Below are 11228 nucleotides of genomic sequence, written 5' to 3' on the forward strand. Positions count from 1 at the left end.
AATTAATCTCATCCAATTGTCTGGAGAATCCCCATGAACAGAGGAGCCTGGTGGGCTACCGTCCCTGGGGTCGAGACACGACTGAGTAACTGAGCACTCAAGTTACCTCTCTCAAACACTATTTTAAAATTTTACTTTATCAAATTAAAACATATCCGTTGTATTTTGAAAAGGAAACTAAAAGCAATGAAGTATTACTGAAAGAAATTGAAGAAAATCTAAACAAACAAGAAATATGTCAGATTCTCGGGACACGGTTACTATGATGACTCTACCCAAACTGAAGTGCAGACTCAATGCAAGAGACTCCAGAATTCTCTATCATGAACCCTGATTTCTTCTTGTAAATCAAATCCAATTTTACAATTGTCTGCATTCAGCCCACACCAGCGCAGCCCACCCTGACCTCAACACAAGTTCCCACTGCTCCCACATCAGCTCCAGCTCACCGTCACCCTGTGGTCCCGAGGCTACCCTCTGGGCTCTTCCTTGTGGGAAACCCTGGGGTACTCCTGAAGCTGTCCCTCCTACTCCTGTTTCCACAAATGCTAAGGTCTGTCCTTTATTTTCCTGAAAGTTCACTCCAAGAACATTCCCTCAGTATTCCCACTGCTTCACCAAGACCATGTCTGCCAGATTGAACCACCCTCCCCACCAGAGCTTTTCCTAGCACACCTGCCCTGTCTGCCAACAGCCTGAATCACTAACTTCTGAGAACTCTGCTGTATCATTTAAGCAAGGCACAAAGTGTGGTCTCAGTGTCCCTCCAAGAGCCCCGTCTTCCCATCAACCCTGATGCACGCCCTGTCCTCCAGAAATGATGGTGCCTCTATAAACCAATCAGCCCATAGCACACTTTCACCCAAATTCTTGCTTAGTGTAGGAATTTCCTCCTATCATTTTCAGGTCCTTTTTCCTCTTCATGGTCCTCCTTATACAAAGCTTCCTTGGCCTTCAAGGGCTAGCTTGTATGTCAGCCTATGCATGCATGTATGCTAAGTTGGTTCAGTCTTGTCCAACTCTTTGCGACCCCATAAACTGTAGTCTGCCAGGCTCCTCTGGCCATGGGATTCTCCAGGCAAGAATACTGGAGTGGGTTGCCATTCCCTTTTCCAGGGGATCTTCCTGGCCCAGGGATCAAACCTGGGTCTCCCGCATTGCATGAAGATTCTTTAGCATCTGAGTCACCATAGGTCTTTCCGTTTCTGGAATCCTGATCCAGTTTCCTTATGTATCACATGCTTTGGAGTCAACCTTCCTTTAATGACAACACACATTGAGCCTTTGACATAAGATTTTCTTACCTGTCATGATGGCCAAGGGCACTGAGGAGCAACCCTGGGAGAGGTTTTCATTTGCAAAGGAAAATGCAAACTGTGCCCCTCAAGTGATTACACATGAAAATCAAGGATCACAATGAGTGATATTCAGTAAATACAAGGCATATCATTTCAAAATCATTATCATACCTCACCTTATTTCTCAAGAATTATTTATCTAAATGTATAGATCATAGCGTAGAGCCAGACCTTAGCAAGCATCTGGTGTCAGTATTTTCCAAACTTGCCAGAAGAATCCACTGGGGTGCTTGATTTAAAGATACAATTCCAGCCTCCCCCCATCTCTAATCCAGGAAGGGGCCTGGAAATGTGAATCTGTATGAGATTTTTAAATGCTTTTTAATTTTTATTGGAATATCCTTGCTTTACAATGTTGTGTTAGTTTCTACTGTAACTACTGTTTCTACTGTTCTACTGTAGTCGTGTCCAACCCTTTGAGACCTTCAGAACTATAGCCTACCAGACTCTTCTGACCGTGGAATTCTCAAAACAAGAGTACTGGAGTGGGTTGCCATTCCCTTCTCCAGAGGATCTTCCCAACCCAGGGATCGAACCCGGGTCTCCTACATTGCAGGCAGATTCTTAACCATTTGAGCCACCAGGGAAGACCGTGTATACATATATCCCCTCTTTTTGGATTTCCTTTCCAATTAGGTCACCACAGAGCAATGAAGACAGTTCCCTGTATTATGCAGTCCCAGTCTCCCAATTCATCCCATTTCCCCTTCTCCCTTGGTATCCATGTGTTTATTCTCTGTGTATGAAATTTTTTTTATGGGAAACATTTCTTATTACCCTGTTTTACAGATAAGGAAATTAATTGAAGGTCAGAGTGGTTCAGTGAAACACCCAAGGGGCAACCTTGGAAATGGTGGGTTAGGGATCCAAACTGTAGTCTCTGAACTTGTAAGTTTAGCACTTTTCAGCAATCCAATGTTTGCATCCTCAATTCCCCAGGGACAGAGCAAGACCTACTACCCAGTGGGCTGCCGTCTGCCCTTTATCCCACTCATTTTTTTTTCCCTTGCCCGTGTGATGTAAAGGAAGGTCACTAGCATTTATTAGAGGTCATTAATAGGAGGAACGTAGGCTAGGTGGGTTACAGGTGCTGCCTGCCCTCATCCTAGCCACAGATCTTTGAAGCAGAATCTACCTTCAAATTGTGAATGAGAAGCTAAGAAAATTCACACACACATTCATACTCAAAATATGAGCCTACGATCTGCTCCTGGCAGGGTGTAACACTGGCAATTGAAAGACAGCCCTGCTGGCCTTCAAGCTGATGAGCTGATAGGTGAGAATCAATGCATTTACCAGGGAAAACCAATATAGATTGTGATCAGTCTTATCAAAGAAATAAAGAATGTAGTGATAGGGAGCGAGCCAGGCCTGCTCAGACAAGGGGTTGGTGTGTGAGGGGCAAGGGTGTTCCGGACTTAGAAGGTCCCAGCCCCACCCCTGAGGTGCCCACTCAGCAGGTGGGTGGGTCTGAAAACATGTATTTCTAACCAGTTTCCAGGGACCCACTTTGAGAACCAATTTAAACCAGGCTGCATCAAAACTCCTCTCCGGTCTCCTCTCCAGTTTAGGATTTCCTTCTTAAATGTCAGAAAACGAAAAGCAGCGAATGTGGACTGGAGATAAGTCACTTTTTTCAACAGAAGCTGCTGCCCTGAGCCACATCTCCCAGTGGTTGGGCAGTGGCTTCAGTGAAGTGAGGACCAGCCCGAGGGCGGCGGCTTCCTGGAGCGATTCTTTCATCTGCTAACACAGGGGCTGCCCCAGCTTTCCAGGAACTGACCTTTTCTGCTCACATAAAAATAGCCATTTCTCATAAACTATTTAGTGAGACTCATCTCACAGCTGGAACCATCAGCCTCACAAAATGGGAGCTTTGCTAGTGGCTGGAGGAAGCGGCCAGAAGGACACAACCAAGACCAAAGTCATGTCTCCCTCCCGAGATATTTAAGGCAAAGAGGCATTTTAGCTCTGGGTCAGTGAGAATGGACTAAATGCCTGAGGGAGGACAGGAGGGTTCTCTGAGCATGGGGATGGCCCTCTGCTCTGATCACCAGCAGCAAAGCCACAAGTCTGAGCCTGGAAATGCCCAGAGCTTTCCATCCTGATCTGGCTGCAGATGGAGCCGGTCCTCAGCTCTCGCTTTGACTTTTGCATTTGTGCTGCTTGTTCTTGTGCTCACTGTCCTCTGTTGGCAGTGGTTTCATCAGAAGTGAGATGCAGATGTGGACAGAACAAACTGTGGACACAGCGGGGGAAGGAGAGGGTGTTGGGAATTGAGAGAGTAGTATTTGCGTATATACACTAGCTTGTGTAATATAGGTAGCTAGTGGGAAACTGCTGTGTAATACAGGAAGCCCAGCCCAGTGCTGTGACAACCTAGAGGGGTGGGAAGGGGGGAGGGGTGGGAGGATGGGAGGGAGGCCAAGAGGGAGGGATATATATATATATATATATATATATAGTTACAACTGATTCTCATTGTATGGAAGAAACCAACATACTGTAAAACAATTATCCTCCAATTAAAAAATAAATTAAAAAAAAAAAGAATAAAAAGAAGTCTCCCAGCTCTCACTCTGTCATCTGCAGTGTCATAAACATGCTTTCGTAGAAGGGCCTGTTACAAGTTCCTAGACTTACATCACCACACGCCAGCAAATTTCAAAGTGCTTTCAGAAAGGCAGCATCAATACATAAATAGTATAGGTGGGCTGTCTGTGTGTGGATGTGCATGCATATGTGCGCGCGCGTGTGTGTGTGTGTGTGTGTGTGTGTGTGTTATAACCTCTCATACAGCTCCTCCTTAAAGGATTTCCAAATACTCTTTGTAAATGTGAATGCTACTGGAACTGCCAGCCCCACAACCCCAACTTTCAGATTTAAATATACTTTATTTATTTATTTTGCTTCCTTTGTTTTCAGATGGATCTTGTGTCAAACTCATGTGGTAGATTAGCACTTCTTTAAAATAAAATTTCTTATTCCCTTCCCACACTTCCCACACTCAGGAAATAAGGTAGCTAGCACCATCTGAGACTCAAATTGTGCAGGAGTAAAAGGACTCTCAGCTTTCTATCCAAACTACATCTAAACTTCTCTATTATGCTCTCATATTTTAGGCTTCTCCCAAGAAATCCAGATTAACTTTAGGTCATCATTTAGCAAAAATGTCCTTGCTAGGATTTATAAATTTTTGTAAGCCCTTAGACATGCAAGGGTATCTGCTGAATATTGCTTCTGCCATGACTGGGCCTGCAGTGGCCTTCCACATAAAGCTAAGCCTTGTTATGGGGTAACCAAGCCTGTCCACTGTCCCATCCTAACACCTGGGCATAGAGGGCAGCTTTGCGTCTTTGTCCCAGGCCCAAGTAGGGAGCAGGCATGAGGGCCATGAATTTAGTGATGAAGAATACTGAGTGGATTAGCCAGGGATCTTCAGAGAAATGGAACCTATCGGGCATAGACACACATGCAGAGTTTTATTATAAAGAATTGGCTCCTATCATCACAGAGGCTGACAAGACCCAAGATCTGCAGACAGCTAGCTAGAAACCCAGGAGAGCTGATGCTGTAGTTCTGGTTTGAATCCCAGGAAAAGTGATGGTGGAAGTTCCAGTCTGAAGGCTGGAAGACTTGAGACTGAAGAAGAGCCAGTATTTCAGCCTGAGTCCAAAGGCAGTGAAAGACTGATGCCCCAGCCCAATAATCAGGACGAAAAGATTCTCTGTTACTTCGCCTTTCTGTTCTATTCAGACCTTCAACTGGTTGGATGAGGCCCACCATACTGGAGAAGTAATCTGCTTTATTCAGCCTACAGATTCAAGTGCTAATCTTATCCAGAAATACCCTCCCAGGTACACCCAGGATCATGTTTGGCAAAACATATAAGCACCCCTGGTCCAGGTAAATTAACACATAAAACTAACCGTAAGTGAGAGATCACAAGAGGCTCCCAGATGGACTGCCCAGGGCAGGGTGGTAGGGGCTGTTGGACAACTGAAGGCAGCGGGTGTATTCAGTGCTGTAGACTCTGGTAAGGGGGCAAAAAGCCAAAAGTACATGGCCCAGATAGTGCCCTCAAAGCTGTGGGCACATAACCACCACGGCCACCTCACCCAGGCCCAGCTACACTGACCCAGATTTCCCAACACATTCACTGGAGACAGGCCAGGAGTGCTTGCATTACCAGGTGCTCCTCTGAGTCACGCTTCCCCTTGATGCGACTGGAGCCCACGTCAGCGCTGGGATCCCAGGGGCTCGGCTCCGCTCAGAGGCCAAAACTCAGCCACATCAGAACCCGAACACAGCCATCCACTTGCTCCCCTATGCCCAGCCCTGGTGGCCCCGAAAACATCAACAGCCTGAACTAGGCTTGAGAGATGCTCTCCTCCACTCTGCTTGAAGGTGCTCAACCTCCCAGTCCTCTCTAGCACAGACCTCTCAGGGCCTGTTCTACAAGTTATCCAGATGGATAAGGATGTCAGCACCCTAGATTCCTTAGAGGATCCACATCCTCCACATCCAACTAAGGAGTGAAAGATATGCAGCAAAGGAGACAGTCGTAATCCAAGAGGCAGTATGGCTTTCCCAAACCTAGGAAGTGAAAAGTGTTAGTTGCTCAGTTGTGTCTGACTCTTTGCAACCCCATGAACTGTAGCCCACCAGGCTCCTCTGTTCATGGGAATTCTCCAGGCAGGAATACTGCAGTGGGGTTGTCATTCTCTTCTCCAAGGAATCTCCCAAACCCAGGAATTGAACCCAGGTCTCCTGTGTTGCAGGCAGACTCTTTACCATCTGAGCCACCAGGAAAACCCCATAATCCAAGAGGCAGCATGGCTTTCCCAAACCTCAAAAGTTTCATCCCAAATGGGGATGAATTTGAGAAAGACACCAAGGGCTCTCTTCCATCCTGGAGGCCAAGCTGCTTTCTGTCAATGCAGGAGGGGCACCTTTCCACCCATTTGTGCAGAGGGGTAGGAGGCCTGTCCTCCAGCAGGGTGTGAGATCAGAGCAGCACCACAAAGCTGGTCATGGCCTCAGACAGCTCTTGTGCCATGAAAAGCACCCCCAAGTATCAGGGCTACCCACAGAGCCTGTGCCCAAGACCCGACAGGTCTGGGTGCTGCAGGGGCACATGGGCCAAGGTAGGTGAGCTTTCTGAGAGAAGGGGCCCAGCCCAGAGCCTCCACCCCATAGTGTCACCGCCTCACCTAGGCTTCAGCTGTCAATGAATGTGAAATTTGGTTTCCTTCTGTGCTGTCCTGAGAGTTTTGCATCAGCTTTCCTAGTTGCTGTTTAAGTCACAGAACATCAGGGCAGAAAGGAAATGGAGATTGTCGGACCTGTCCTAGGTAGGGCTGTCTCACCTGGAACTAGAAATGCCCCTACCTTGCCCTCCTTCCCACTTTTACCTCTCCCATCCCATCTTTTCCACCCTCATCCCACCCCATCACCTCCCCCAGCTCCACCTTCCATCCACTTCCCTGGCAATCTTCATCTCCTCCACTCCATATCCCCCTCCCCATTCCATCTCTCTCACCTCCCAACTCCACTCTAGTGGGTTCCCCGCCAGCCACAGTGGCAAGACTGCTGGAGAAGAAAGGCCACGCTGTGCCCACATCTTGGGATCTCTGACTGTCCCCAGAGCCAGTCTTGCTCATGCTCTGCAATGGGCACTATGGAGCCATCAGGACCTGTGTGACCCCTGCGGTCAATGATCCCAATGAGAGGGCCACCCAACCTCTGTGGCTACCCTCGACAGTAAGGCCTGGAACTGGCCCTTCCCCCTGTGTGTTCCTCTATCCCACACACCCCAAGCCAATCTGCAAGTCCCTCCATGGCCAGCTCCTGCCTGGCTCCTGGCTGCCTTCCTGCAGCAAGGTCACGTCCCCACAGAACCCTCCTCCCCTAGAGGCCAGGCCCATAAGCGGCCCCTTCAACTCAGCTCTGCAGCTCTGGGAGAGGAGGCCTCTTCCTGGAATCCAGGAGCTGCCAGAGATGTTTCAAGGGGCAGTGCATCCAACTGCAAGACTCACTTGAGTTACAGTCTTCATGGAGCAACTCCAGAGGAAGGGAGCCAGAGCCAGTGGAGAGTGGCCATGTGCTCAAGACCCCACACAAGGGAGCGCAGGGGAGTCAGGCCTGTCTGTGACTCCCCAGCAAAGAAACAGGCCTCCCAGAGGGAATCAAACATGTGTCCCAATTCAAGGGGGCAGGGACACCCCCCTCCACCTGACTGGAGATGCTAAATGTGGCTGAACAAACAAGACTCCCTGCTCCCAGATCACCCCAGCTGGCGCCACACGTGGGATTTGTCTTTCAGATGCCTGCCATCCCATCCCAAACCATGGCCAACGATCTGAGCTACTTATTAAAAATCTAAAATAAAATCAAGACAGGTTTCCTAATACCCTTCAGAGTGAGTAACTCTATCCATCTTCCATATGCCAGGCATCATGCCCCAGCAGCTGGGTGGGGAAGGAAGCTTAATCTCTTTGAACCTGCATAATATCCGTGCCCTATGACTATATAAAGGTACAGCTGGGCGAATGTCATGAAAACACTCAGTTCTAGGTAATGGGGTGTCAGATGCCTCGCATGCTTTCTCACATTTCCAGGACACACTCCAAGGAAACCCCTGGCGTGCTGACGCCACGTGCTGCAGAGAGGACACAGCAGTCAGCCCTTGCCTCAGAAAGAGGAAGAGATTTCACTCTTTATCTTGGTATCCTGGGTGCGGGGCTGGGGCAGCAGATACAGAATGCCTGGAAATGTGGTGATGGACATAATGGGCTAAGAATTATTTGAGGTCTAGGAAAATTACTTGGGCTTCCCTAGTAGCTCAGCTGGTAAAGAATCCACATGCAGTGCAGGAGACCCTGGTTCTATTCCTGGGTAGGGAAGATCCCCCGGAGAAGAGATAGGCTACCCACTCGAGTATTCTTGGCTTTCCCTGGTGGCTCAGATGGTTAAGAATCAGTCTGCAATGTGGGATACTTGGGTTCAATCCCTAGATTGGGAAGATCCCTTGGAGAGGGGCAAGGCAACCCACTACAGTATTCTTATCTGGAGAATCTCCATGGATAGAGGAGCCTAGCGGGCTGCAGTCCATGGGGTCACAAACAGTCAGATAGGACTAAGCACAGCACAGCACAGGAAAGCCACTTAAAAGATAGGGGTTCAAATTCAATAAAGAATTTAAAATGGTCCACAACAAAACTTTTTTAAAAAAAATTTCTTTTTAAGATGAGGGTTCTTACGGATTCCTGCATGTCTGTGAATTCCTATGGAACTCAGGTATCGGTGTTTCTCACCAAACTTTCCTCCCTCCAGCCATTCGCCTTTTCTTTGTTATTCCTAGAGGCGGGCCTGACCATCGCTATAAACAGATTTAACAAATCACCGTGGAGCTAAAACTAGCAGCAGGAGGACATGCCCAGGAACAGAGGCCTGCTGCCTTTGGTGACAGTCGTGTGATTCCTGTTCCCTGAGCCCCCTCCACACACCAGGCTCTCACACATCCTCCTTTAAAGGAAGATGAGAAGGGGTCATGGAGGGGGTCACACTAGGGCCCGTGCCCAGTCAGTGTCCACTACTTCGGATAAGATGGTTGACTGAGTCACCCTGTGATTTAAAACAACAGTAATCCTTTATTACCTCTTCTGGTTCCTGTGGGTCAGGAGTTCAAACAGGGAGCAGCAGACAGCTTGTCTCTGCCCCGTGGTGTCTGGGGCCTCTGCTGGGGAGTCAAATCGAGGAAGGGGCCACCTGAAGACCATTTTCTCCTAGGTCTGACAGTCCATGCAGGCACAATGGGCTTTCAGTTGGAACCCCCACACGTGGCCTCTGCATGTGGCCCCAGCTTCCTCCCATGATGGTGGTGAGGTTTCTACAGCAAGTGTCCCAAGAGCAAGGGAGACCCAGGCAGAAACTGTTAGGACTTTGATCTGATTTCCAAAGACGCCCTGCACCACTTCCGCCATGTTCTATTAGCAGAAACAGTTACAAAGACTTGTGGGATCCAAAGAGAAGGAACACAGAGGGCATTCCTTCATGAAAAACCCTACGTCCTATAGTAAGAAACCAGTGGAAGGTGGGATGTAGAGCGGTGTGAGCATTTCTGGAAAACAGGATCTATCAGGATGATTGGAAGGCAGGTGTTACTGAGCATTCCACCCTCTTCAGTTAGCACTGTGCAGTCACAGAGCCTATCAAGTCTTCCTTCATTTCCTTCCATGTCTAGTTAGGAATCCCAGCCTCTGAGTCAAGAAAACAATTGACTTGATTTCACCCAATTAAGAGGGCTTCACCTGAGTTCTCTCTTAGGATTGCTTTTGTGCTTTCTCTAAGATTCATATCCAGAATTTTTAAAAAGGAAGAACAATAACCGGGCCCTCTAAGTGCTCTCTGTCAGTCATCCCTGACAGTCTCTTGGCTGAGGACAGCAGCCAGTAAATAGGGATTCCTGCCAATGTAGGGCACAAGTCATCAGGAGTAAGAGTTAGCACATGGTTTTAGCAAGCTCAAGGTCAATTCAGAGGAAATGGCTCATCAAGGCTTACCATCCACTGAGGCCAGTGGTGACCTGTGGTGGGAGGTGTGTCTGCCACCATGCAGAAGCTGGCTCTGGGCTGAGTTGTTCTGTCTGCATCAGCCCATCAGCTGGAATTGTTGCCAACCTTCTTACAGGGCGTGGAGCAGAAGGGTGGGCTGTCATGACTCAAGGCCCCAGGCCCACCTCCTGTGAAGTTCCATGCATGCTAGACATACTCAAATGATCTGGAAAAGCCCAACCCCAGGTGACAAGACTTTTCTGCCCAACCACTTAGTTGCACTTTTCACTTAACCATATCTGGCCATTATTACATCTATATAATTCCATTCTGACAGTTCCACTGTGTCCCCCAGCTTCAAAGCAAGGGTCGTTCTATACCAACTGTCAGTTTATAGGATCAAGTACACAGGCAGACAGATCACAACCACATGAAGTCTTCTTGAAAGCTGCTTAGGTCAGAGGCCTGGGTCTTGCACAGGGCACACTATGCTTGGCCCTCTCTGGGTTCATCCAGAGGAATAGCTCTGGATGAGCAAACACTCAGATTATGACTCCCCACTCTACAGAAGCAAGTTTGTGAAAGCCAAGGTTGAGGGCTTGGTGCCAGGGAGGATTTATCACTCTTTCTGGTAGATTCTTATTTGCCTTGAAAAAGCCAACACAGGGCTGCTGCCTGGAGAGCCACATACTGCCAGGCATTAATCTGTTCTCCAGAAAGCCCACCAAGGACACTCTCTGTTGCAAGGGGACAGCTTTGAACTCCAGCTGCCACAGCTGGCAGAACATTTGATAGCAGAAAACAATCTGCAGCAGAGAAGGGAGGTCATCTGGCTAAGGATATTCAGGAACGTTCCCCGGGAGGCGTTGGCAGGAAAAACACTTGTATCTAATCGTCTCTCTTCCTGAACTGTCAGCTTCAGCAGGATGCTGACTAGGAGCAGAAATAAAAGGGATAGGAATGCAGGAGAGATGAAGCTAAAACCCTCTGTTCTTTTTTATTTTTTATTGAGGTAAGATTGTGTGCAATATGATATAAGTTTCAGGTGTACAACAAGACAGTTCACAAATTTTAAAGCTTATACTCCATTTATGTGTGTGTGTGTGTTTGTTAGCCACTCAGTTGCATTTGACTCTTTGCAACCCCATGGACTGTAGCCCACAAGGCGCCTCTGTCCATGGGATGCTCCAGGCAAGAATACTGGAGTGGGTTGCATGCCCTTCTCCAGGGGATCTTCCAGACCCAAGGATCAAACCCAGGTCTGCCTCATTGCGGGCAGATTCTTTACAGTCTGAGCCACCAGGGAGGCCCCCGT

General features: G+C 48.2%; 1 long non-coding RNA gene across 1 annotated transcript in view; it reads right to left on the minus strand.

Moving 5' to 3' along the window:
- LOC133253073 (uncharacterized) overlaps nt 1-10553 on the minus strand; it is a 29775-nt gene extending 19222 nt beyond the window's left edge. The window contains exon 1 of the long non-coding RNA XR_009738169.1: nt 9923-10553. This is a non-coding gene — a long non-coding RNA (uncharacterized LOC133253073). The remainder of the gene's footprint in view (nt 1-9922) is intronic.
- Between the last annotated feature and the right edge of the window lie 675 nt (nt 10554-11228).

The sequence above is a fragment of the Bos javanicus genome, chromosome 8 (genome assembly GCF_032452875.1).
Source record: "Bos javanicus breed banteng chromosome 8, ARS-OSU_banteng_1.0, whole genome shotgun sequence".
NCBI lineage: Eukaryota > Metazoa > Chordata > Mammalia > Artiodactyla > Bovidae > Bos > Bos javanicus.